At 42.5% G+C, this 26,115-nt stretch overlaps 1 protein-coding gene and 1 long non-coding RNA gene across 7 annotated transcripts in view; one reads left to right on the top strand and one right to left on the bottom strand.

The window, feature by feature from the left end:
* PDE10A (phosphodiesterase 10A) overlaps positions 1-26,115 on the top strand; it is a 188,353-nt gene that overhangs the window by 70,503 nt on the left and 91,735 nt on the right. The window contains exons 3-6 of one of the 6 annotated variants that reach the window (XM_083496420.1): positions 6,395-6,551; positions 21,855-21,945; positions 22,424-23,257; positions 25,256-25,473. The exons of 4 other annotated variants lie outside the window; for them this stretch is intronic. The gene's annotated coding sequence lies outside the window, so the exon portion shown is untranslated. The remainder of the gene's footprint in view (positions 1-6,394; positions 6,552-21,854; positions 21,946-22,423; positions 23,258-25,255; positions 25,474-26,115) is intronic. One more of the 6 variants, XM_083496419.1, reaches the window with a different exon arrangement.
* Positions 482-11,893, bottom strand: LOC310703905. The gene is made up of 3 exons (XR_014524455.1): positions 11,651-11,893; positions 3,735-11,584; positions 482-3,584 (listed from the first exon to the last, which is right to left on the bottom strand). It is a non-coding gene; the product is annotated as an uncharacterized lncRNA (long non-coding RNA).

Here is a 26,115-nt window from a genome sequence, read left to right as displayed (position 1 = left end):
ACAACGTACTGAGATTCTCCTGTGTGTGACTTTGCCGTAATTATCCATGATACTTTGTGGATGAGTTCATAAAAAAGGACTGCACTATTTTATGACAATAACATTTATATTTAAAACTGCTAGGAAATTGGCATTAATTTTCAAATACAGGAACTGGGAAATGACAGTTAATTCTCTTAACTACATTAAGTGGACACAAAGTATACTATCTTGAGTAGATACACACACACACACACACACACACACACACACACACACACACACACACTTTAAGGCTTCCTTATGCTGGGTAAACAGACTTTCTCTGGTGTTGTAAGTTCAGTTGTTGGAGAAGCTCCTTCACATATTTAAGGCTTCCTACGAGTTATTAAAGTCATTACTGCTTAGCATCAAAGCTCCCCCCCCCCCCAAGAACTCTGCCTCTTTCCCAGTCTTGTGAAGAGTTAGAGAGTTGTTTTGCCGAAGACAGCAAGCATGCTTTCAGGGTCTGTTCTGGCAAAAAAAGAGATCTCTGTCATGCACTTGACATGAAAACAGTGTGAACAATGGGAACTAGCTGGAGCCAGCTTGACTCTGGCATGCACTGCCCAGAACAAGTTTGGAGAGGGTGGGAGGGAAAGCTGCACGGAGTCAGAGGAGGATGTTCAGCAGACTATTTGCATCAGTGATGCAGGGCCAGCACAATAAAAGTGATAGCATAGACAGTGCTGTAGTCCAATAGTCTGTGATAAACTTGCGTTGCTGGAACAGGAAATAAATTTAGTTTCAACACTATCCAGGCAGTGAGGTCATAGATCCTTCCTCTCTTCCGGGTGTGCTGACATGCCAAGGGGTTATTCTCTGCTGTGTGACAGATACAGCATATACAGCCTCTGTGTGTGTGGATATGGGGCAAAGTATGTCTTGGTGGCATACCTCTTTGCTTTTTATCCTCTGTTTATCTCCTTTGGCTGTACCTACGCTAGGTTCCTCTCCAATATGGTCCTCTACAGGAAAGAGAGGGGCATAGACCAGACTGCTATTGTTGAAATACCACTGTTTGTGCTCTGCTTCCTATTGCTGACATGAAACAGAATGCCTGTTAAAGTGGTGCACATTTTGTACAATTGGTGCAGACTAAATCTCACTTAGGGACACGGGTGGCGCTGTGGGTTAAATCACAGAGCCTAGGATTTGCCGATCAGAAGGTTGGCAGTTCTAATCCCCGCGATGGGGTGAGCTCCTGTTGCTCAGTCCCTGCTCCTGCCAACCTAGCAGTTCGAAAGCACATCAAAGTGCAAGTAAATAAATAGGTACTGCTCGGGCGGGAAGGTAAACGTCATTTTCGTGCACTGCTCTGGTTCGCCAGAAGCGGCTTAGTCATGCTAGCCACATGACCCAGAAGCTGTATGCTGGTTTCCTTGGCCAGTAAAGCGAGATGAGCGCCGCAACCCCAGAGTCAGTCATGACTGGACCTAATAGTCAGGGGCCCCTTTACCTTTACCTTTACCTTTACCTTATATCTCACATAATGCCTTCCCGGCTACTGTCCTTCCCTTCCAGAGACTACAACCTTTGCCTTTCAACCCTGACTTTGCCTTTCAACTCTAACATTGCTTTACTTCTTCTATGTGTCTTAACGAACAAAATGTATGTAGCCAAAAGCTTGGCAGCCCTAACGTATAGTTTTGGACTGTTGCCTTTATTTGTACAGTGGCTAAGAGAGCCATTTCAACCCTAGTACCACTCTACCCTGCCTTGGTCAGACCACACCTGGAGTACTGTGTCCATTTCTGGGTGCCACAATTTAAGAAGGATATGGACAATCTGGAATGTGTGCAGAGGAGGGCAACCAAGATGATCAAGGGTTTGGAAACCAAGCCTTATGAGGAACACTTAAGGGAGTTGAGTATGTTTAGCCTGGAAAAGAAGAGACAGAGAGGAGATACGTTTGCCATTTTCAAATTTCTAAAGGGCTGTCCCCTGGAAGATGGAGCAAGCTTGTTTTCTCCTGCTAGGACCCAAACCAATTGATTCAAGTCACAAGAAAGGAGATTCTGACTAAAAATCAGGAAGAATTTTCTGGCAGTAAGAGCTGTCCAGGCAGTGGAACAAACTCCCACGAGACTCTCCTTCCTTGGACGTTTTTTAAGCAGAGGTTGGATGGCCATCTGTCATGAATGCTTTAGTTAGGATTACTGTATTGCAAGTGGTTGGACTAGATGACTCTCGGGGTCCCTTCCAACTCTACAATTACATGATTCTGTGAATCAAATACAAAACAATATCCTTGCATACAGTGGTACCTCTGCTTACGAACGCGATCTGTTTCGGGGTAAACACTTCCGGGTTTGCCACGTTCGTAACCTGGAAAGCCACAACGTGAAGCAAACGTAACACGAGGTATGACTGTACTGTGATACAATAGAAATAATAACAAACATTTATACATCATCATCATCATAATACAAGAGCAGAAAAAAAATCTCTTTAAGTACCCCAAAGTGAAACAACATAATGTTCCAAAAGCCTGTTGGATAGATGTGTCTTAAGTTGATGATGAAAGCTAAAGAAGAAACCTGATACGATTCCAGGGGTAGGGATCTGCACAAATGGGTGCCACAACAGAGAAGCTCCTGAACTGAGTCACCACACAACAACCCATGTCTAGTGGCAAAACCACAAGAAAGACCTTGCCTGCAGATCTCAGAGACCAGGGCAGAAGGTGGAGGGTGAGGTGCTTCTTTAAATATTTGCACCCCAAGCCTTTTAGCGATTTATAAATTGTACTTATACGGACTATAGCACATCTAAGTGTTGCAATATCTTGCGAGATTTCCTGGAGCTAATCAGAAACAGTGTCAGAACAGAACAATGATCTGAACAGTGAGCTGCCACAAGAAACGTTAAGATAGTTTGAGAGATGACTCCCTATGTGACATGCTGTATTGAGAAATTGGCTCCACCTCGTTGTGGAGACACTTTGCGGGTGAGCCGCCAAGCCTCCCCACTCAGCGTGGGGGGCAGGACTGTGTCCCACCTTACCCTGGGGAGGCCCGGCTGCGCCAGTTAGCCAAGCAGCCAATCAGGCAGCTGGGGGGGGGGCGTGCCCAGGGCCAATTGAAACCACAGTGCGACGCTGAATCACCCCCTTTCAGCCTTGTGCCACGGATCTCCCGCCCTCCCACCCTTTGTTCAGGTTGCGTCACTGGCCTTGCTATGGACTTCAGTTGGTCGCCGTTGAGGGCCTGGTAGGACTTTTTCCACTTGGCAAATTGGCACTGGCCGCTTGGCCCCTCCATGCTCCAGGGTATTCCATTAAAGGAATCCGGGGGTGTGGATCTCGTTTGAAGCCCGGGGAGGGACTAGGGCCATGCCACGACCCCAGTGGGAACCCAGGGATGCTCAAGTCAATCCACATCAGTGGGGCTCCCCCTACTGGTGGTTTACCCGTACCAGATTCCCTGCAAGGCGGGCAGGAGTCAGATACTGTATAGTCTGTTGATGCCAATGTCTAAGCCAATACTGCTCACGTTCTGTAACCAATAAAGTTGTGGCCGAAATTTTGCCCGTTAACATTAACCTAGAATTCTGTGTCCTTGTGTCTTTATCAGTGGTGTAGCGTGGGGGTGCAGGGGGGGCCGGCCGCACCGGGCGCAACATCTGGGGGTTAGGATTAGGGTGCGCAAATCCATGGGTTAGGGGGCGCAAATTACTTGCCTTGCCCCGGGTGCTGACAACCCACGCTACGCCACTGGTCTTTATTCTCATGGGGGTGGCTTGGGGCTTTGACATGCAACTATAACTTTGAGTTCCTTAGCTCCTGTTGTCATTTTCTGCATATGGAGAATGAGATTGCTGGACTGGGGTAAATGTGAGCCATCCCAGCAAATGTGAGTAAATGAATTCGGCTCCGGATCCCCAGAGAATACAGAAAAACCTGATACTAGATCCCAGGGATGGGAAATAAATGGGTATTTTATGAGTAATTAATATACACCCATGGCATCCTGCTGTGTGAGAGTATAAATACAAGCCAAACAGCCCAAAATGTAAGGAGATTAAGCAAGTGGACCTAAAGAAACTTAAGGACACAAATCAGTGCTCCAGTTTCTGAAAAGAGCTTTCCTTGGGCAGGGGGGAAGGGAAAGTGGTCCATGTTGCGTATTTGTATGGGCTCAGAGAAATAAGGCTCTGCTAGCAATATGTTTCCTCTGAATAGTCAATATGAGAAGAATATAACGTTTCTCCAAAGCTCAGACTGCATCAATATTCTTCCCTTGTACAAAGATATAGTTCTGAATAATTTAGCACTGAATACTGCAGGCAACAGGTGGCAGTTTTATTTCGAATCCATTGTTTTTCAGAATGAAAACTTTTTATGTTGCTCAGATTGGTGCTAAGAAGATTGGTGCTGGGTTTATTTTGAAGAGCAGCATTTGCTTTACATAAGTCTCTGTTTCTATGGCACTCATAAGCAAACAGTGAACTAATGTGGAGAAATGCGGGGCAATAGATTTTTTTTTTATGTAACATCCTTTTTGATGTGCTGTGCTGCAGAATATTTCCATGTAAAAAGCAATATAAAAATATGGGAGTTGGGTCTGGTCCCTTGTTCATTAACAACAACAACAACAACGATGATGATGTTCTACTATACTACAGTAGAATTCCTTTTGCTACACCTACATGCATTGGGGGAGTGCACTCATCTCATGAATCCAATACGAGTGAATTACTAGATCAAATAATCATTTTTTAATTGTCTTCATAGGGTTGTCACACTCAGAATAGCCTCATTAAAATTAATGGGCATGACTAACTTAGATTCCAATACGTCTAATTCAAATAAAACGTAGGTTGTGCATACATCATACCTTTGAGGCACATTCAAACCACATTCTTTCCCCTCAATGAATTCTGGGCACTGTAGTTTGTTAAGGGCAGCTGGGAATTGTAATTCTGTGAGGGTTAAACTGCAGTTCCCAGAATTCTTTGCGGGAACTAATGTGTTTCGAATGTGCTTTAAAGGTATACTGTGTATGCAGCCTATGCTGAAGACAACCCTCATTGTCACATCTGCTTATTATTAGCATAGATTTTAACTTCCCTGGGCAATGATCTCCCCTCCTTCCTGGATTTGTAACACACGGAAGAGAGCAGAAAGTTGTTTCTGAGATCTGAGATTTTCCATTTGCTCGCCTCCTCCCCACCATAAAAAATAAAGCAGGCTATTCTGCAGAATTTTCTCTGAATGTTCTCCACCACCACCCTTTTCTCCCTGTGGCCTGGAATGATGCTAGGGCGTTGCAGGGAATGCAAAACGGCTGTAAGGTTGCTAGCATCAGTGCTGCTGCTGCTACTACTACTACTTGCAGCCTTACAAAACAAAGCACCTTAAGCAAAATGAAAACAACTGTGCTATTGCCACTGTGAATGATGAGTAGCACACTTGAGAAACCACAGGAAATGCCGCCCTCCCCATAGCCCAAAGCTCCGCTCACTGACAGGGTGGATTATTTTGAGAGGCCATTTGCACATAACACTAAACGTATTTTCACACGGGTATCTTTGCTCTGGTTTTTTTAGGTGTAACAACTTAACAAGTGTGTGGAAGGCTAGAAGCAAAGCATCCTGCTAGTTTGTTTTTCGGCAGGGATTTTATTAGCTTACCCACCACCAGGCGGAAAAGAAAACCCTCCCTGTCCTCCTGTCACATTTTAGATTTCCCCAAATTTGACAAACATTTCATTTGAAACTCTGCAGGAAGGAGCTTGAACTTTTGGGGAAAGACTGTTTGTGTCTCTCCTAATGTGACGTCTGAGTTGATTTATAGCATGCAGAAATTACGCAGCCTGTTGAACAAATTTTACTTCCACGTTAGTGATCCCAACCAGATGCACATCTCCAGTTCTGACACTGTGCAGATGTAAACATGAAAATACGAAGCTCAGCATTGCCAGAGACTTATTTGTTGGCTCCATTTGCAAACGAGTCATTTCCATCCACCACCCAACTTTGTTACTGTTTGTGTGACAAGTTATTGGGGATTACTTATGCTGGCTTGATACTTTCTGTGACAAATTATTGGTAGTTACGTATAGCAAGCCAATTAATAACATGACTTAAAAAAAAATATATAAAAAGAGATATTCCACTTCCAGCCTCCCCTCAGGCTTCGTTTACACAGGCTAAACTGAGAGACAGTGATGGATAAAGGAAAAGTCGCACAATAGACTTTATGGCTGAGTGGGACTTGGATGAAGACTAAGACACAAATACAAGATACAAGTCCAAGTCCCAACACTCTCTCCTGAGGGTGGGGAACATTAAGCTTGGGGTGGGGGTGAATGTGGCCATCCAGGCCCCTTTATTTGGTCCTCAGGGCTTATTCTAAGCCATGCCTCCTCCCTAGTCCACACCCATGGCAGATTCTGTTCAGCAACCTCCTCAAATGCTAGAATGTGTCCTTGAACTGTGACAACACTTCTTGCATGCCTGAATGGAGAGGGACATGTGTCTGAATGGAAAAGGGTGTCTGACTTGAGTGAACTGTAGTCTGCTATACAAAGGTAGGAGTCCCATATTAAATATAATGGTTTAATTGGCACAGAAATGAAAAAATGGCTGAAGGGTTGCTAACATGGGGATTTTCCACGGGACTATATTAAAACCAAGGAGAGGACTCTGAGCTCTTGCTGAGTTGATAATTAACTAATTGTTGTTCTCTGGTAACTAACATGTGAGTGTTGTAACCTTAGATCATGTGATGAAGGTATTGGGTTGCAAATCTTCATTTTGAAGGGACCTTTGTGCCTTTTGTCTCAAGGCTCTGTGAAGTAAGGACGTGTAAAAGAATTTCTCTGAATGAGAGAGAGAAAACGGTTCCAGGCTAAAAATGGATGCTGTGGGAACAGACCTCTGCTTCTAGATCTGTTGGAATTATTTCACAGTTAGTAAGATGCTGAGCACAAGACTTTGTACAGATATTTTGGATGTATCATTTGATGTTTCTGTTTTATTTTGAAGAGTTCTGCTAGTAAAGTTTGAATAATATTTGTATGGGTCTGGATAATGCTTCATTTCCAAAAGGAGTCAGTTTTCATGCACCTAGGCACTTCAAACTGTGTAATATTAATATCTGCAACATCCCATTCATTTTCCCATTTAGATTTTGCCTCTGGTCCCACTCACTGGTAAGCAGCCTATGATCTCCCTCAGACTGAAAAAAACTTCCCCATCTCTGTGCTATATTAACTAGTCTTAGGTTTAGATGCATTCAGCGGTGAGTGGCATGGAGGTGTGGTGGGGTACACATGGCCTCCTGGCAACGTTGTCATTGTAGCTTACTAGGAGGGGAGAGCTGATGTGGTGAGGAGGGCAGTACTGTGTGGCTACACTGGTGGAAGGATCAGGAGGCCAGGCATCCCCCAAATCCACTCTGAAGGGTTGGGAGAACCCCTAGAACAGCACACAGGGGAAGGGAAGGGGAGGGACCATTCTTTCTGACAAGCAGAAATGCTAGCACTGATGGAACCATCATAAGGGTGTGACATTGAATTCCTCCAACTGGATCAATTCATGCAGCTGAATGAGTTGAGGTGGTAGAATGGTCTTGACTGTGCCACTTCAGATTACAAGTACGGAATGCCACACAAAACCAAGTGAAAATAGAAAACTAGCCCATGGGGGAGGGGGTTCCTAGTCCAGCACTTAGCCTGCTATGCTGGTTTCTCTGCTTCAATATTGGGAAGCATTAGAAATGTAGACCCTGCAGTCTGAAGTGCAGCAGCCCAGTCTACCACCTAAGAATTAATCTTTCAACAACAGTATCCTGTTTTAAAGCACAATATGTTTAGAGTTGAAGGGTGTCTTTTTATGTTTGGGCTGGTTATTTGGTTGCCGTATATCCTACAGTGGTTTGGCAATGTTTGATTGCTGATAACAATGGCGATGAGATGAAACTGCAAAAGAAAGTGTGAGTGCTGACAGCCCCACCGTCTGGTCGAAAAGGCATTTCCTATTGAGAGTATGTTTATTTCTCCATCTGATAGCCTTCCACTTGAAAGAGCTGTGTTTGGTCTAGCTGGATGCTTTTTAGTGAGGGAAGAGTTAAGCCAAGTGACGCACAGTTCAGCTGCCTCGGGTTAAATCCCATGTGCTCGTTTGTTTAGCGAGGCTTGGCTAAATATCTTCTGATGTCTGCAAATGTTGGTTTATACTCGCAGCTTTCATATCTGGTTTATAGTAAGCTCAATAAATTAAACAAAGGGGGAACATTTCGGAGGAAATACAGGGAAAAACAAGTTATAAATGACTCTTGATATTATCCATATGCTTCAGTTAGCCTTGGATGCTTTCACCTTTTACAAGATTTCTGCCTACTCACCTTGGGTAAATACATGCTCAGAATTGTGGGCTTTCAGACATTAGGAATGCTCCACCACATTCTAGCCAAGTTTTCTCCTTGGTTCTTTTCATTTCCCAATTAAGCCCTGTAGCATCTGCTGTGCTCACACCACTGTGGTGTTGGCTCAGAATTCACTACCGGAGAGAAGTTTGTGATTCATTTTCGAAAGATCCGAGTTATAAAATATAGCTCTTTTTTGCTGTATGCAAATATATATTTAGGAGTTTGTTGTGATGTTAACAGATTTTTAAAAATTGTCTTCTCTGATTTTCATCATTGTGATAAAGCTTTATGAAATTTCCATGGGAGTTTTTCTTGGCTCTCTAGTTGGGGAAGGGTGTGGAACACCGTGTCTTTAATTCCCCCTCCCCGCATCATACAATGAACTTGAGAGTTCCCACAGTTGTTTCAGAAGCAGCTTACGTAACTCCTGACATGCCAGCCATAGATGACACTATGAAATAGTTGAACATTCCTTTCTTGCTGTTTTCTCTCCATGGGGATTGCATCATTGGAGCAGGTTTTACAAAACAAACTTCAGGGAAAATGATACATCAGCATTTTTTTGTTTGTTCATTTAGTTCTTCTGCCCTCATTTTCCCCTGCCCCACAACCCACTCCCACTTTACCAATTGCCCACAATTTATCTAATCTTCCAAAGACCATTATTGCTGCACTTTTCCCTTCTACACCAAGTCCAACCGTTACCATAAACTATACAGCTGTGAACATGGTTGACCAACACAAGTGCACATGAAAATGCATAGTAAAAGTTTTGATGCAATCCTATACTTAGCAATAAATTTAGGCTACAACTTATCACCCAGAGTTCGGTAATAGGTAGCAAAAATGCAAAAGTTTCATATTAATTGACCCCAGGATTATACTTTTGATGAGTGCTTACAGTTTGCTGTTGCTTTTGCCCTCTCCATATCTGACCTGGCACATAGCCCGTTGTGCTAGGCTATGCATGAAAACCACAAAGGATCTATGCAGAAAATTTTGTGTGTGTGATAAAATTACATTTGTTATTGAAGGCCTGCCAATATTCCAGATCTGAACCAGTTTAGCTGACATTCCTTCTTCCCATAAGTGCTCCTGAGAATTGTAGTTTAGTTTGGAAGTAGTTAGGGATTTTATATAGAATATTCTTATTATTGCGATATGCTACAGTTGCCAAGATTCTTTGGGGCAAGCCAAGACACTTAAAGCAGTATAAAACCTATATAAGGTCATATCTAAACAGGTATGACTGATCCAGATATTTTCCCTCCAGGAATCCCTTTTGCTGCAAGGCAATCTCATGTTTCTGGTACTCAAACTGGCATATTTTATTGCTTGGAAGACACCGTTGCCTTGCATGCTTTTTTACCAGCCCTACTAAAGTCACTGAAGATGAGTAACAAAAATCCCTCGCCATTCTGCTTGTGCCAGTAGCCATTGGCAGCCTTAAGGCTATCAGCAGAGGATCTTTTGCACTGTGACCTGCTGTAACCTAAAAGACTGATTGATACTAGTGCAGCCATTAGCGAAGATATTTTACCATGTGACAATCTGATGGTTCTAAATCTGGTAGTAATTTTGAAGTTGCTGAAGGACTTGTGCACTAAAATGGCATCTGTCTACCTACGTATTTATTTATTGAATATTTTTGTAAGCACATCATCTGAATATATTCAAAAAACCAACAGTTCCTTTTGTAGATAGAAGGGTGAGCATTTAAATGACATGTCACTCCTCCATAAGTAGTGAAACGTTCAAAAATGCTGTTGCTATGTTTTAAACTATATCACGAATTGCAATGCTTCAGCTCCAGAACAGTACAATTAATTAGTACATCAATCTTCCAGTCCAATCCACAGAGACGTGCATATATAGATGCTCAAGTTATTTTCTGAGTTTCCATTCAGCCGCTCCCCCAACCATGCCTCTACACTGCATTTTAAACTCCCTTGCGGGTGGTGCTTAGGACTAGAGCTGCTTGCTGAAAGGACACCATGAGTTCACCAAGAAAGTTTCTTTAACAGTTGTTCATGTTTGCAACTCCTTAACTAGTTTTTAGCTTTGGAAACAGAGTGCTGCTAAATTCAGAATGCACAAAATAAACTAAGTTCTTGCATCTATGAATTTATGCCTGCTGTAAGTCCTACAAGTAAGTAAATTGTGCCTCACAATAAGCAAAAATAATACAAATTGCACCAGTATAGGATTGCCATCTTACCTGGGATTGATCATGCTGTGTCCAGTGCTTTTCCCCCAAAAGAAAATGTTTAGGGGTACTCTTATTTTCCTACTCATATTGAAATACTGCTCCCCAATGAGGCCACACCTAGATTCACAAAATGTTTAGGGGTATGCTTACCCCTGCGTCACCCCAGAAAAAAAGCACTGGTTGTGTCCATAGCTGTTTAGAACAGAAGTGGCCCTTGCTAGGCCAAGATAGATGTGCCAGCATAGGTTGGTAATCCTAGAAATGGTGGAGGCCTGCTATATTATTTTCAGACAGTCAGTGAAGTCCAGCAAAATAATCCAATATATCTGAGTTATTTCTGCACAAGAACCAAAGGAATAGTGGCATTCCTATAGTGTTGTCAGGGGCCTGTGGGTATGCGCTAAGTGCTTCTTTGGATGCATGTGGGAACATGACTATCTTCTATCTGCACTGTGTTGCTTTCAGTGGGACGTAGGCTTGGCTGCACATTGAAATCTGCATCTGCATTCAGATTCTGGTGTGAGTAGAGATGGACTTAGGTACTGTAGATTTTTATCCCTGGCAGAAGGCAAAGTCAGAAAGCTCCAACTCCTCTTTTGGGAATATCTCAGTTTGGGCTGCTCACTGACCCTTCAGAGTGGATGAAAATGCTGCTGTGCATTTGATGGGGGTGTTAGTCTGAAGGTCAGGTCAGGGATTCCTTATAGCCCTGTGACTCTTGGTTCTTAGACTAAAGTTTAGTAAAGAGAGGGTTAATGGGATCGGTGGAGGTTATCTTGAAGACTCTGACAGAGTGGCCAAGTGGTCTGCTTCCAGTAAGGAGATATCTCAACGAATGGGAAAAGATGTCATTGTATTTGGTTTTGGGAACAGCCTGAATAAAAGGTGAGAGTTGTACAATTTCTTGGGAGCTCTGAGGGACCTTGTGTTATCCCTAATGGGGGAGCAGGTTCTGTTGGAATGTTAACGCGGTGAGTCTTCCACTTTGTTGTTGTTGTTTAGTCGTGTCCAACTCTTCGTGACCCCATGGACCAGAGCACACCAGGCACTTACGCTCAGCCTTTACGGATGTGTAAATAGACTTTATAGCAAAAAAATGCCAGAAGCCTCTAGTGACCTCATTCCTAATGAAATGGAGCCCTAGGTGAATTCTTCCCCCCTCCCCGAAAATTTCCACTGCGCAGAAGTAGGGTGCACACGTGTAACAATGCTTTCTGATTACTGGCAGTTAATTTAACCCAGTAGTAAATATATAGGAAGTTTTCTTACAAAAACAAAGTCATTAAAAAAAATTAAAGTCATGCCCCAATAACTATCAATATTTCTGGCTGGCCCATCCATTCTGGTCTTGGCTGCTGCTGCCTCAGAACCTGTCATTCTCTGCATGCTTTCAAAGTTGCTTAAGATTTTGTTGCTGCTACTCAGGGCCACTGCCTTTCTTATTATTGTTGTCACAGTCATGCCCCATGAAAATAGTGAAATCTATAGAAAATAATAACATACAGCTAAACAACATCAAACATTTTTTTAAACCCCTCACATTTTGGGGTTAAAGTAGGTCAGTACCTTTTCCCTATAGAAATGTAATTTTATATTTAATAGTGTCAGTTGACTCTACTGCACTAATTTAAAATGGCTCCTGGGCCTGGGTAGTTTAGATATTTCAGATGCCTCTTCTCATAATCATTTCCCGCTTAGAATGAAATTGTTTCATTCTTCTGCATGCAGCTCCCTTGCCTCAATTCATCATACTAATAGTTTTAGGCTTTACTTTCTAAGGCTTTTATTTCACAGTTCCTTAAACAATGTGGCTCAAACTCAAAATGGCTTCTCGGCTGTTCTGGAAAAGTATAAATGTATGTCCTTTGAAGAAAGAAAACCTATTTATTCACCAGTTATATTTATTCCACTTTGGACATTGAATTGTAATGTCATAATTGTCTGTGTACCCACACCATCTTTATTCCTTTATTCAGTTTTTTTTTAATGTTTAATTCAATTTATTAGATTTATTGCATTAGCCGTGTGGCCATAGCATGATATACATTGAAATAACAACATAAAATAGGGGTGGGGAGGTAAAGGTAAATATCGTCCTGGGCGGTTACTTGAAGAAAGAAAAAGAGAGAGAGGGGGAAAAAAAACTGCTGAGGCTGGAGGAGGACCGTTAAAGGGTCCTTCAGCTCCTCAGATATGTCCTAACTCGATTGTCCTTGTACAATAAGGCTACTTGGAACTTCGTTCGGTCGTGCGGCGTATCGACTACAGCTGTGGTGATAAGGAAGAAGTTAGTGCCGCTTTCCTCTTCATCACACTAAGCAGAAAGTTAGCTGTCATCTCGGTAATCCAGCAATCAGAATCCTGCAAAAGGAGGGACACTATCCAAGGCTGAATTGGGAGATGAAGCTTATTCACGAGGGGAGTTAAAAACCGAGATCTTTCATCTGTCCAGTTGGGACAGAAGAGCATTACAGTTGGGACAGAAGAGCATTTTTTAAATGTTAATATATGTGTTTACTCTGCTCAAGAGAGTTTGCTTTTGTCTCTCCCCACCCCGGGAGCCATTGTTTCAATATAACATGTATAGGGATGAGAGAGAGACTGTGATGTTCTCTCCCAATGATGTAGACCTCTTTTGACAATTCAGCTGTAGCAGCACTCTGGGACAGGGAACTGCGTAGCCCTGTCCTGTGTAGGGTGTCACAAAAGAGATATCGTTCAAAATAAAAGGACAAAAAAGGGGTGTTAATTGGCATGAAATTTCCGTATATTCATTTATATGTATTGGTGCATATTATATATATATATCACAAATAAATAGTTAAAACAAATGCAACTAAACAATAACCTCTGTCATCTTGCATATCTTACATCAATAACAATATTGCAAAATACAGATGGCAACATACTGCCATAAAGAAATCAAAGTTAGATTGCCTCTTTTTATTAGCTCTGCTCCTAAACAATGAACAGCAACTTCATACACAAGAGTCTAGCAGGTAATGTTTTTCTCACTACTTATCTCAACACCAGGAAAAGTGTCCCTAATTTTCTGTTCTCGGTTTGCTCCTAACATCACAGAAGCAGGGGCTGTGAACAAATAAATAAAATGTGGTGGTGGTGGTGATGGAATAATATCTTGATGGAATAAGTGTTTTAAATTGATCAAAGGGAAGTGTTCAGTGTTGGGGGCCTCCCTGGGGACAGAGTTGAAGTTCTATTGGAGCCACAACAGAAAAGACCCTGTCTTACATACGGTACTTGCTGATTTAATATTATGGAATGTAAAGTACGTCTCTTAATGGGCAGGAGAATGCATGCATCATTTTCAAATAAGTATAGCTTTTCTGCTGGTGCATTCTTGCCTGTAAAATCCATCTTTCTGGTGAAAATATTCATCTGTTTATTAACGTCACTCTTAATTGCTTGGAGGATTCACTGCTGAGTAATGCAAGGCATTTCCTTCCTGCTTATGAAAAACATATAAACAAACCTTCAGGGTGTCCCCCCCCCCAATTAATGGATGAAAACAGGCATTTAAAACTGTTTTTCTGCTACAGCTTGTTTGAGAGAAGCTGTGCAAGTCTACCATTTAATTTCTCAAAGCTGTCTGTTCTGTTGCCAAACATGTGTGCTATGCAAATGCATACAAACAGAAAGCATATTTTCCATAGCTCTGTAGTCATCTCAGAACAAGCATCCCGCTTTCTCATTAAAATGGCACTATGTGGACTGTTAGTAGACGAACAGAATGGATTTGGTTCCTTGTGATACGAATTCTTTCCAAGCGAAAAAGATCTAGGAGGCAAAAAGTGTAACAATTGCTACTTGCAGTAAGAGCGTTGACAAAAACAGGGGGCCAGATTTAGCTAAACTAAATAGTTCATGATTCAAAGCATTTTCCCACCAGAGAGCCAGCGTGGTGTAGTGGTTAGAGTGTTGGACTAGGATCTGAGAGGCCTGGGTTCAAATCCCCTTTCAGCCAAAAAGCTCACTGGGTGACTTTGGGCCATCCACTCGCTTTCAGCTAAACTTACCTCACAGGATAGTGTTGAGGATGAAATGAGAAGGAGAAGTATGTGTGCCATCTTGAGCTCCTTGAAGAAAAAGTGGGAAATAAAGGCAGTAAACAGTAGAACAAATCACAGCATGATATGAATTGTCGCCATCGCTACCACCACTGAGGGTGGCTGGGGAAACCTTCCAAACCTTCCACTACCACTAGAAGGAAGCGTGCATTTCAGGAAGTGTACTTCTGTGAACAGCAATGTGGGGCGAAGGGGGAGAAAGACTTTTTTCTCTTCATTCCTTTCGCCTTGGTGCGTGGTGGCAGCAGCAGGATCTTGGGACCGGGGTGAATTGTGAGGGGAGAGGAGATTGGCAACGTGTCAATAGCGGGGTAGATGGTGTGAGGGTATGGGTAGGTGGGGATGTGGGAGGTAAAAGAGCTGTGAGGGGATGGGGTTTTGGGGGTGATCTGTAAAGGGAGAGGGTGGGTGGTTGATGGAGGGTAGGCAGGTTAAGCAAATGCAACCCCTGACAATAGTAATGTTTTTAATATAGTGCCATCTGTATACATGGCACATTACACTGAAAAGATATAGAAGGTCTGTACCCACAGGATTACAGTCTGTAATAGAGTGCTACCTCTGGTTATGAACTTAATTCGTTCTGGAGGTCCATTCTTAACCTCAAACCATTCTTAACCTGAGGTACCACTTTAGCTAATGGGGCCTCACGCTGCCGCCGTGCCGCCGCACGATTTCTTTTCTCATCCTGAGGTAAAGTTCTTAACCTGAGGTACTACTTCCAGGTTAGCGGAGTCTGTAACCCGAGGTACCACTGTACAGTGAAATAACAGAGGGAGGAGGAAACTGAGGTATGGGTAGGCAGGGGAATAAAATTGCAGGCATCCCTCCACTGGCACTCAATCAACATGCACATGACTGCATATATGTGCAGCACTGGGAAATAAATAAATAAATAAATAAATAAATAGAATTCGACCAGGATATGGCGGGAGAGAGCTGGAGAGTCCTTGTGGCTTGCAAGGAGACCCTCTCTGGAGCCCAAAGGGGACATCAGTGGTGATGATGGAAGTGCCAAAGAGATCTGAGGTGCACCGGGGCTTTGTTTAGGCTGCTCAGCATCCTCACCTAACAGCTGATGTGCGGGCTAGCGCAATGGCAGCTGCCACTTTCTCATGTGTTCTCTAGTCTCCAGCTAGCCTCAGAGCTCAGATATTTTGGTCTGGAGAGTGGGAGAGAGCTGGAGAGCAAATGGGTGCTCGGAGATCTTTTAGAGGGTACTCCTCACTTTACACAATTTCACTTATGCACATGGGAAGGTAACCACCATGTAAGGGGGGGGGGAATGGGACACCTGTATGTGATTGCTTCAATTAATGTGTGCTTTGGCTTAGTTACAATAGGAACTAAGGGTTTTGAGGCTGGACTTAAAAAAGAAAATAAAAGAGGTGGTCCACGTGGAGGCGGTTTGGTGGGCAGTTCTTGACATATGAAACTGCTAAGGGGAAGTGGGCAGAGTCATTTCAGGGAGGAGGAGTTCTTTGGATGGATGAAGGAGCTGGATGAGCAAAAGTCACAGGAAGCAGTAGGAAATATGTGCAGGGAAATAAAGGATGGGCAAAGCCACAGAGGGTTAATGCTGTATTGGATCAAGTCCTCTGTGCAGAACATAGATGGTCTTTTAGGACTCTGATTTCATAAGTCAGAATTTCCCACAGAGGATCTGCTTGTGCCTTTTACCAAACTGAACAATGCACTGAGCAACAAACCAAGGATGGACTGTTCTTAAACCATTTGTGGTGTATTATATTTAAGGGGCAGGGGAATGCAGTAACTAGGGGGGGGAGAGACAGAAACAAGTACCCAAAGTTCCTTGCTCATATTGGCCTCACATTACATGGAGAAGCATAAAAGTGGGAAGCCTGTTTGCTTTGTACATCTTCTGGCACGTCCCATGGCTTGTTCATTTGTAACTGAACAGATCAGTAAGCTGTAAATATAGCAACAGTGCAACAGAAATCCTCCTGCTTCTTTGTTAAGCACGCCTCATCATCTGGCAAAGAGACAATGGAGATTCATGAAAAAAGAAATTTCATTCTGACATTCAGCATTTAAAATGGTAAGTGATTTTTTGTCAGGCAGAACAATTAACATGCAAGCCCTTGAGGGAGAACACCCCCCCCCCACAACCTTGGCATAGCAACTCTCAAGCCTCTGACAAGCAGCGCATACCAGGGAGAAGATGCGCAGATGTAGCAGCCAGGGCCATGATCCTGGAGAAATGGAAACTTGGCCTAGACCTGGTCTGCCTTCCATATTCTTAGGCCAATGGAGCTAGAAGAAGTTGGGAAGGTATACAGAAGGTACGGCCCAGGAGGAGGGAAGGGCAGAACTTCCATCTTCAAAGAGAACCAATAGGTCCCTTCTTTTGCTGGACAGGCAAAACAGTCAGTCGACGCAAGGAAGAAATGGGGGCACAAGAGCTCAGTTCTTCTTGGAAGGCTGAAACTCCAGACAGAGGGAAGGTATGCAGGTAGAGAACCAATCTCAGAAAACTGGGCGTCTTGGAGAGGAATCCAGAGCTCCCAAAGGAAAGCAGAACCCTGCACCTAAGAAGAAACCAATGTGAGAATGATTGCTTTCTTGCATTTGCACTTCTTATGTTTCATTTGTTTGTGGAGGCACTACTGGGTAGAGGGCAGGGATGGGCAAATCTGACCATTTTTCTTTCTCATTTGTAAAATTTGTCAAACAGTTTGCTACATATTGACAGCACTTTGTTCATCATGAAAACCAAACAGGGCTTTAAGTGTGAATTTTGCCTAATATAAAACAATTTTGTGTGCAAATCTGCACACTATACACATTTTTGCAAAGCACATTTCACATTTTTGTATGTTATTTGCACTAATAGCTGTGTTTCTAAGCCAGGGGAGGGTAGCATATGGGTTTCAAACCCTTGGTGAGTTAGGGACTTCCTTTGTGTGTGAACACTGGCTCTGGCAGATTGAGCAGATGAGACCAATAGTGGGTCCAGTGGTCAAGAAGGTGGTTTCCGCACATGCTGTAGAGGGAAGTGCATGGCAGATGGGAAACTCTGATCCTAAACCTCCGCTGCCTTGTGGGACATATTTGGGATAAGAAAAGGCTAAGGAGTAAACTCTATACAAATCCAGAGGGGAGCCCTAAGATGTTTGGATGGCATCTTGTACGTCTTCTTCCGGCAACTGCTGCAGCCAAGCTGGTGCCAAACGTATTGCTCTGCTTTCCTTTGGGCCATATCAGTGAGGCCAAGAGAGGGGTCTTGTCGTCTGGGCTGCCCAAGACCTCCATACACACTGCCCTGACTTGCCTCCCAGAGCAGTGTCAGATTTACGTATAAGCTAAACAAGCTATAGCTTAGGTCCCACTCTCTTGGACCCCCTGGATGTACATTTCCAAAATATAACAATTACTTTGATAAAATACATATTTTGTTATGTGCAAATGGCTGTAGATACCTATAAGGTCCATAAATTACCATATAGCATACATTCAACACAAAAAACAGTGACAATTTGTTGTTGACAAAGGACAGCTGGACATATAAAGGGCCCCATTACTTTCAGTAGCTTAGGGCCTCATCAAACCTAAATCCCAGAGTGGTCACTTTGGTGCTGCTAATACAGCAATTTGACATCAACCCCAGAGGTGGATTCCATTCTCTCTCTCTTGAGACAGACATGTAATAACAACAAGAATAAGCTGCATTTTTGTGCACATTTAACCTAAATATCTGCATTTTTTGTACACACTACCTGGCTGGAGAACTGCATTGCAAAATTCAGATAACTGCAAATTTTGACGGGTTTCTATGTTTTACATCACATTTCTTTTGGAAAGTGTGAATTCTTTCAGAAAGTTTGCCTTTAAATGCAAATTGATTTGAATTTCTCCTCCTTATCTAGAAAAAGGCTGGTATCTAATCACTGGTACCTAATTTTGGGGATTAGTGTAGGGCCCTGGGTGTCTTTGGGAGCCCCAATACTGCTGCACAAGAGCTATCAGATGTTTTTCTGCCTCTTATTCATTTGTCCCCTGTAATGCTTTCAGCAAAATATAGCCAAGTCTGAGCTATATATACAGTGGAAGGAGGGTGATAGCTTTACAAAAATTATCAAAAACATTTTGATGCTACATTTGTGTATGAAATCTTTCTGTAGTTGCTTAGATGACAGAGCAAAATTCCACTCAATTTACTTATCTAAAAATATATGGTAGTGTGTTGAAAGCCTGTTTTTACCAAAGCAATACATAAAATTTGCCATTTGAAACAAGATACATTCCACTGGGACCATGACTAAGGATGACTTCACATGACCATTTTGTACAATAGTTGATTTCGTATAAAATAGTTGATTCGTATAAAAGTAGTTTGAAACGAGCAGATTTTAATGTGCAATAAAAGCATAGGTTGAGCACCAATGTTAGTCATTCTCAGAGTAATCCCACTGAAATCATTGGGTCTACTCTGAGTATACCTTAATTGCTTATCATCTGAAATCAATATTTTAATTATTTCTTATATTAATATATGCAGTTTTTCATAATGTAAAAGCAGAAAAGTAGCTAATCTTACTAATACTGACTCCACTTTATGTAGCTGGTAGACTGTAATGGATCCGAGCTGGCATATATTGTTTCCTTCTTAAAAGTGTTTCTAGCTTCTTGCCATGAAGCCATAGTTAGGATTAGTATTGTACTGGCAGGCTCAGGTGGAGGAGGAAGAAATTGGAGGAGGGAGCTGAATGGTAGGAGCTTGAGTTGGAGGAGGGAGGATCTACTCTTTCTGTCCTGACTTCAGCTGCTTTGGAAGGGGGATCCGAGAGCCTCAGTCAGGACTAGGGAGGGCTTTGATCAGCTGAAGTAGGAGGCTAAACAAGACACAGCAGTGACTGAACAGGAGTCTGAAGGTGAGGGTACGGCCTTGTCACTTAGAACCATACACCATCTTTGCAGATGGGAGCAGAGCCACGCATCCTGATCAAGCAGGCACTTCATCTACAAAAACTTGGCAAGATGGGTGGGGAAACTCCTTGGGACATCTTCATTGCTTCCATCTAGTTCTGAATTTCTTGCCCTGCTCTTGAGCTCCTGAATCGTGACTCCTGAGCACTGTGTTTGCTGCTGAGCCCATGCTGCTACTTGCCTGAACAAAGAGTTCTTTCTTACTTATGAGTAAGGTCCTTTGCCTGTGTGCTTTGAATGGAAACCAGGACACTTCTGTTCAGAATATGAAACCCAGGATTGAGTCCCTTCTTCTTGGGGAACAGTGTAGGTAGTGGAATAGGGCAGATGAAATCAAATACTTTTCATAATTAACCCAAGTGTTTTGACATACTGTGATTACAAAAGGAAAAACAGTTTTATTTTGCTTGCCAAATGTCCTTGTTCAACACTAGTAATTTGAGAGCAGTACTCATGATGAACAGGATGAACTAAGGCCATGCTCATACAAACTAAAAGAAAACAGGATCAATATTAAAGGGTGATTTAGAACAAGTAACACTTCAGAGCAGTGCTTCTCAAGAGTGGGTTTTGTGCCACTTTTCGGTAGGCCTCAGTGACTTGCCCCCTAACTGTACTGCCTTGTCCCCTAACTGTGCTGTAGCTTTTTGGCTGAACTAATGCCAGCAGCAGCAGTTTGTTGCCTGCTGAGTAAAGGTGGCCAGGAGACAGAGAAGGTTTTTTTTTTTTTTTTTGCGGGGTGGGCGGGCATTTCTCTTATTGGAGGGGAAAGGACTGGGAGAGTAGTTGAAAGAAATTAGAAAGTGTAGTTAAAAATTAATATAAAAAATTAAAATATTAATAAACTGGAAATAGAAAGGATGGGGATAATAGAGGAAAACTGTTACAAGGGGAAGAAAGGAACGTAAAAGACCAAGGAAGGAGGAGCGATATAAACTGGCAGGTCTTTTGGGGGGAAGGAATAAGTTATAAGTTGAGTGTGAATGGAGAATTGGTAAAAATTACAGGAGATGGGTAAAAAATACTTTGAACGGACACCTGGGATTTGGAAGGGGGAAATGTGAAAGGAAAGGCCTTCTCCATTTAGAGTCTCTGAATCAACAATTTATGCCTAAAATGAGGATGGGAGCCTGAGTCATAATAACTCTAGAGAAATGTCTGTACTTTGAGGAAAGCTGAGCTATGGAACTCTGTGTCACAAGGAAAATGTTACAGCTGAAAAAACCCCAAAAACCAAAAACACAATTTCCAAAAATGGATTAGATAGCAGTAAAAAGTGCTGCCAAGAATTGCCAGTTGATTATGCCAAACTCTGCTTACACCTGCCACCCTTTTGTGACTGGTGGACCTCACTAACTTTTAGCCATGTCAGGTATATGCTGGAGGCAGAAGGTTTGAGAACCCCTGCTTTAGAACAATATGTTGAATAGGTGCTATTGATGAAACTCAGTGTCTATGTTAACTGACTAGCTAATGTCATTTGTATACCAGCCAATAAACAATGTTCTCTGGGTGATTAACAATAAAAGATAAAAACCATAAAAACAAACAGAACCCTGAAAACCAAACATTATAAAATCCCAGCAGAAAACTACATAAATGAGACCACCACCACCAGCAGCAAGTAGAAGCAGATAAAAACTCTGAAAGTCTTAAATTGATATTTAAAATGCTTGGGAAAATAGGTTTTCACCTGGTAATGAAAATGCTATATACCTCGGTTTACGAACCTAATCCGTTCCGGAAGTCTGTTCTTAAACTAAAACCATTCTTAAACTGAGGCGTGCTTTCCCACTGCCGGTGCCCCTCCACCATTCAGATTCTGTTCTTAGACCGAGGTAAAGTTTGCAAAGCGGGACACTACTTCTGGTTTTGCAGAGTTCATAAACCAAATAGTTCGTAAACAGGGCTGTTATTAAACTGAGGTACCACTGTAGTAGGTGCAAGGCAAACCTATCTGGAGGGGGTGTTCTATTGTTATGGTTCCATCACTGAAAAGGCCGTTTCTGTAGCAACTACCTGCTGTATATCATTTGCTGAGGACGCCTGTGGAAGGGTCTCTGATGAAGACCTTAGGGTCTTGGTAAGGTCAGATAACTGGAAGGGCATGTTTAAGAGCATTCCCAGTTAAAGAGGTTAAGAGTGTTATATATGGGAATGGGTAAGTTAGGGAGAGACAGACAATTTTACTTGTGTATAACCAGTGCCATTTTTCTAGACAAAGAGGTGCCAGAACTCACCATGAGACCTCCCTCGTTTTCTTAGAATGGCAATAGCGCCCATCTGAGAGGTGCCAGAATTGAGTTCTGGTGAGTTCCAGCTGAAATAAACTCTGTGTATAGTTATAAAGGTTGAATGCCTTTATAACTCCCACAAAATTGGTTTGGATCCAGATGTACAAGAGAAACCCCCAGCAACAGGGTTTACTGCCCCCCTTTCCCTTCACGCCCCCAGCTGAGGTTCAGGGGATCCTCCATAATGGCATAGAATAAGGTGGCTTATAGTGGGTGAAGGAAGTTCACATATAACATGGGGAAACACCTTTGGTGAACCTTCCACTTGTCTGGATCCCAGCCATTATAAATGTAAAAAAGATTTATGCATGGATAGGAAGTATCTAATAGAAAAGTGAAATATTAGGGGGAATGACCAGTGCTAAATGTAGGTTGTGTAGTTGGGTTCATTTATTGGTGCTTTTTTCATTGAGATGTTTCTCCTTTGTTAGCAATACATGCTAAAGGCTTATTCATAATCACTAGCTGATTTAAATTTTTGTTTTCTTGTCAGGGCATTTAAGGGACTAGCAGGGTGACACTGCAAAGATTGCTGGAGGCTCTGGCGTCTATAACTGTCTGTCAGGGGTGGAGAGAAGTATTCTGAGCATTGGGAAGTATCTGGAATGCAAGGATGTGATGCGTCTTTAGAACACAGAAATGTTGCTTCTGTCATAACCCAACCTCTTCGGCAGAAGAGCTAAAAAGAATATCTTGTAGTTTCTCTATACTCCCTGTATGTAACATTCAGGACACCTCCATTTCCTTTCTACTACTTCAGATCTTATTGAGTAGCTGCTAAGCCATTCCCAATGAAACTTAACCTTTAACCAGTTGGTGTCTAATGGAATCAGATTGTTCTATTCATGGACATAGCCAAGGTGGGGGCCAGGTGCTCCTAAATCAATACAAATCAATACAAATCTGAGCTTCTACCTGCCCCCCCACAAGCCTGCCCCCTAAAAAATCCTGGCTATGCCCATGGTTTTAATTACAACAAATTTTGCGTATAAACTTGAAAATGGAGATTTGCAATTCCATAGTTCCATAAATGTACAGTTGGCTCTAAAAATAAACCAAGCTCATGCTTATTCAATAATTTATTTTATTCTTATTTGTCATTTTAGACCCATTTTATTATGCTTAGAGGAGGGGCTACTGTGTGTTCGATGTTAGGAATTACAAAACATACATATTCGGTATAGAACATGTACAATGCTAAAAATTACTTAATCTTAAAATGATTGTGTAAAGTTCATATAACTGGCACATTCTTACATAACAGATTTGTTTTCCTGAACCAGCTTTCCATGGCAGGGGTACCCAACCTGTGGTCTGCAAGCTCCAGGTATTCTATGGCATATCCATATCAAATATTCCTATTGATTTTTATTTTTATTGTTGCTGTTATTTCCCACATTGTATTTTATTGCATTACAATTTGTATTCTATGGAATGCAAATTTTAATATAATTAAATACAAAATAAGAAATTAAAGGATCACTAACATTACAATTAAAAACACAGCACATAAGTCAATTGCATCTGCAGAAGTAAGCTGTAAAGTTAAGGCTGCCATCTGAAGCACACTCAGAAGTGCTAGTAAAATTAGTATCAGGCTGTAACTCATCTACAAAGCAAATGTAATCTGTGCAAGATGTTGTAGTATTCAAATGAATGTTTTAGCCTATTAGGCAATGGAAATTACAATTTTAAAATGTTTTGACTGAAGGCAAATTTTAGGAATGGCAAAGTTATGTAAAATCATAATAAAACCAACGTTGGACTTTGTTGTTTCTTCTTCTTAAATTCCTAAATATATAAGTAAACCAACACCTTATGAATACGGTAATATCCATAGCTCTATTATTTTTCTCCCATCTGCTTTGACAATTTGATTTCAATAATTGAATAATTGACAAAAACATGTAATGGAAAGATTGTGCATTCTCAAGAAATGAGCAAAATTATTTAGTTGTAATGTTGGATAATAATGAATGCCTTATTCTTAGTACTTAGAGGAACACTGAAGTATGTAGAACTGTTATTTCCAGCTACAAATAAGTTTTGCACATCTAGTGTCTGAAAATGTAACACAGTTAAACAACTAAACTGAGCAAATTATACATTTAGTTTGAACTGGATACTTGATAGTTTTCCTGGAATGTGTAGCTGAAGACACTATTTTGATCAGGGTATACATAAGTCATAGCAGTTATGTTGTAAATCTGATCAATTCAATTATTCTTTGGAAAAAAGTAGGAAAAAGAAGCAAACAATTTTGCAGATTTCAGGTAGATATGTGTCAGGAGGAGACAATAAGATTTTAAGACAAAGAACTGCATACCATTTTTAAAGTCATCCAATCATTTTAGTTTCTTCAAATTATTCAAATAATGTATAGGAGATACCTGTGCATGTGAATAAGTGACATGCAAGCTCTCTGTTTTATAAACATTTGTAAATAACCACGTCTGCACTGTTTTACTAATGCCAGCATTAGATTCCAGGAGGCATGTTAAATGATGCTATTTACCAACATGACAAACGATTATGGAGACAAAAAACTGCCCTCTTGGTAAGTTTGGGTAGCCTCCCGTTCTTTATCACAGCTGACTGAATAAGGAAAATAAATGGAAAGGCTTTCCAACGAGACCCTGTGTGTATTTCTACTGAGTGCCAGTGCCCACTGCACAATTTTAAATAGAGCACCAATTACTGAATGAGAAAACAGATGAAATATCTCGTTTTCAAAACGATTGCAGACATATAACGCAAAGGCAACCTAATGCAATAACAGATCCACCCCCCCCCGCCCCTCAGTAAGGAAAACTTCAGGACTGAAATCAGGTTCATTTGCTTTGAATGTACCATAACAGATAAAAAAAGAATTCTAACAGTTATCTTCTTCAGATGTGTATCTGAAGAAGTGTGCATGCACACGAAAGCTTATACCAAGAACTAACTTAGTTGGTCTTTAAGGTGCTACAGGAAGGAATTTTTTAAAGTTATCTTCCAGTCATTTATAGAACGCTGTCCTTTTTTCATTTCAAAATGTCTCTTTTGTCCGTATATACCAGTAAGGATCCAGAAATCAAGTAGATGAAACCTTACAACTAAGATCGGACCAGTTTTAATGAATACCAAATTGTATTATTGTTTCTTCTTCTTCTTCTTCTTCTTCTTCTTCTTCTTCTTCTTCTTCTTCTTCTTCTTCTTCTTCTTCTTCTTCACAGAAACTAAGTGATCATTGGGATGAGGAAATGGGGCAACTATTCTCATCAAAGGAATGGGGGGTGTAAACCGGTACCACGTGAAGATCGGTGCCTCTCTTCCTTTGCCACAGGCTTTGGCACCGTTTGTGGGCGAGGTTCTTGCCGTTAAGGAGCCGCCTTAACTTCGGGCACCGTTGACTTCTGCGAACGCGATCGGCTTTGCGATTGGTTTGCTCCCGACGAGCCTCCTTTTAAAGCACCGCTCCGCAAAAGAGTCGGCGAACGTTTTTACGGGGAGCCGCGGGCTCCCTCAGAGAGGAGCCGCCCGCGCAGAGAGGCGGCTTGCCAGGTAATGGCCGTTTGCGTCCCACCCGCGCCCTTCCAGGGTAGCCCTCTCCTAGCGCCCCTCTGGGCGAGAGAGCCGGAGGAAGAAGGAAGGGAGCGGGAGCCAGGCTTTGCAGTCCCCTTTCCTCTCCCGTTGGTGCTGAAACGGGAGCTTTGGCGCGCGAACGAAACATACAGTTGCCAGCCCAGGCAGCGAAGCCAGAATTGGGTGGCGAGCGGCTACCCCTGGACAAGCGCACCTGCCGTGAGGCGGGCTGAGCCCCGAGAGACTGAGCGCTCAGGTGAGGAAGAAGGACGCTGGCTGGGCCAGCCCCCTTCTTCCCTCGCAGTCACGTTGTGGGCAGGGCGCGTGGCCGCCTCTGGGACCCCCTCAGCCACGAGCAGCGAACCAGACACGTGTTCCCAAGTTGGGAAACGGGAAGGAGCGCAGGTGCCTTCAGCGCGTGGCCTTGTTTCTCGTCGTGGGCGGGAAGTTCGGCGCCAGACTCTCTTCAGGGCGGAGTCCCGAAAAGCGCGCCCCTCACCAGTGCAGCATGTTTGCCTCAGAAGCCAGTTTGGTTCAAGGCGGCTTCCCGCCAAGATAGTGTGCGCACGAAGGCAGCCTCAGCCTGAATGCCTGTGGGGACGTGCAGAGTGCTTCCCGCCC

Source organism: Podarcis liolepis (assembly GCF_965112155.1).
Source record: "Podarcis liolepis genome assembly, chromosome: 3".
NCBI classification, from domain to species: Eukaryota; Metazoa; Chordata; class Lepidosauria; order Squamata; family Lacertidae; genus Podarcis; species Podarcis liolepis.
This window is presented reverse-complemented; position numbering and strand designations above follow the sequence as displayed.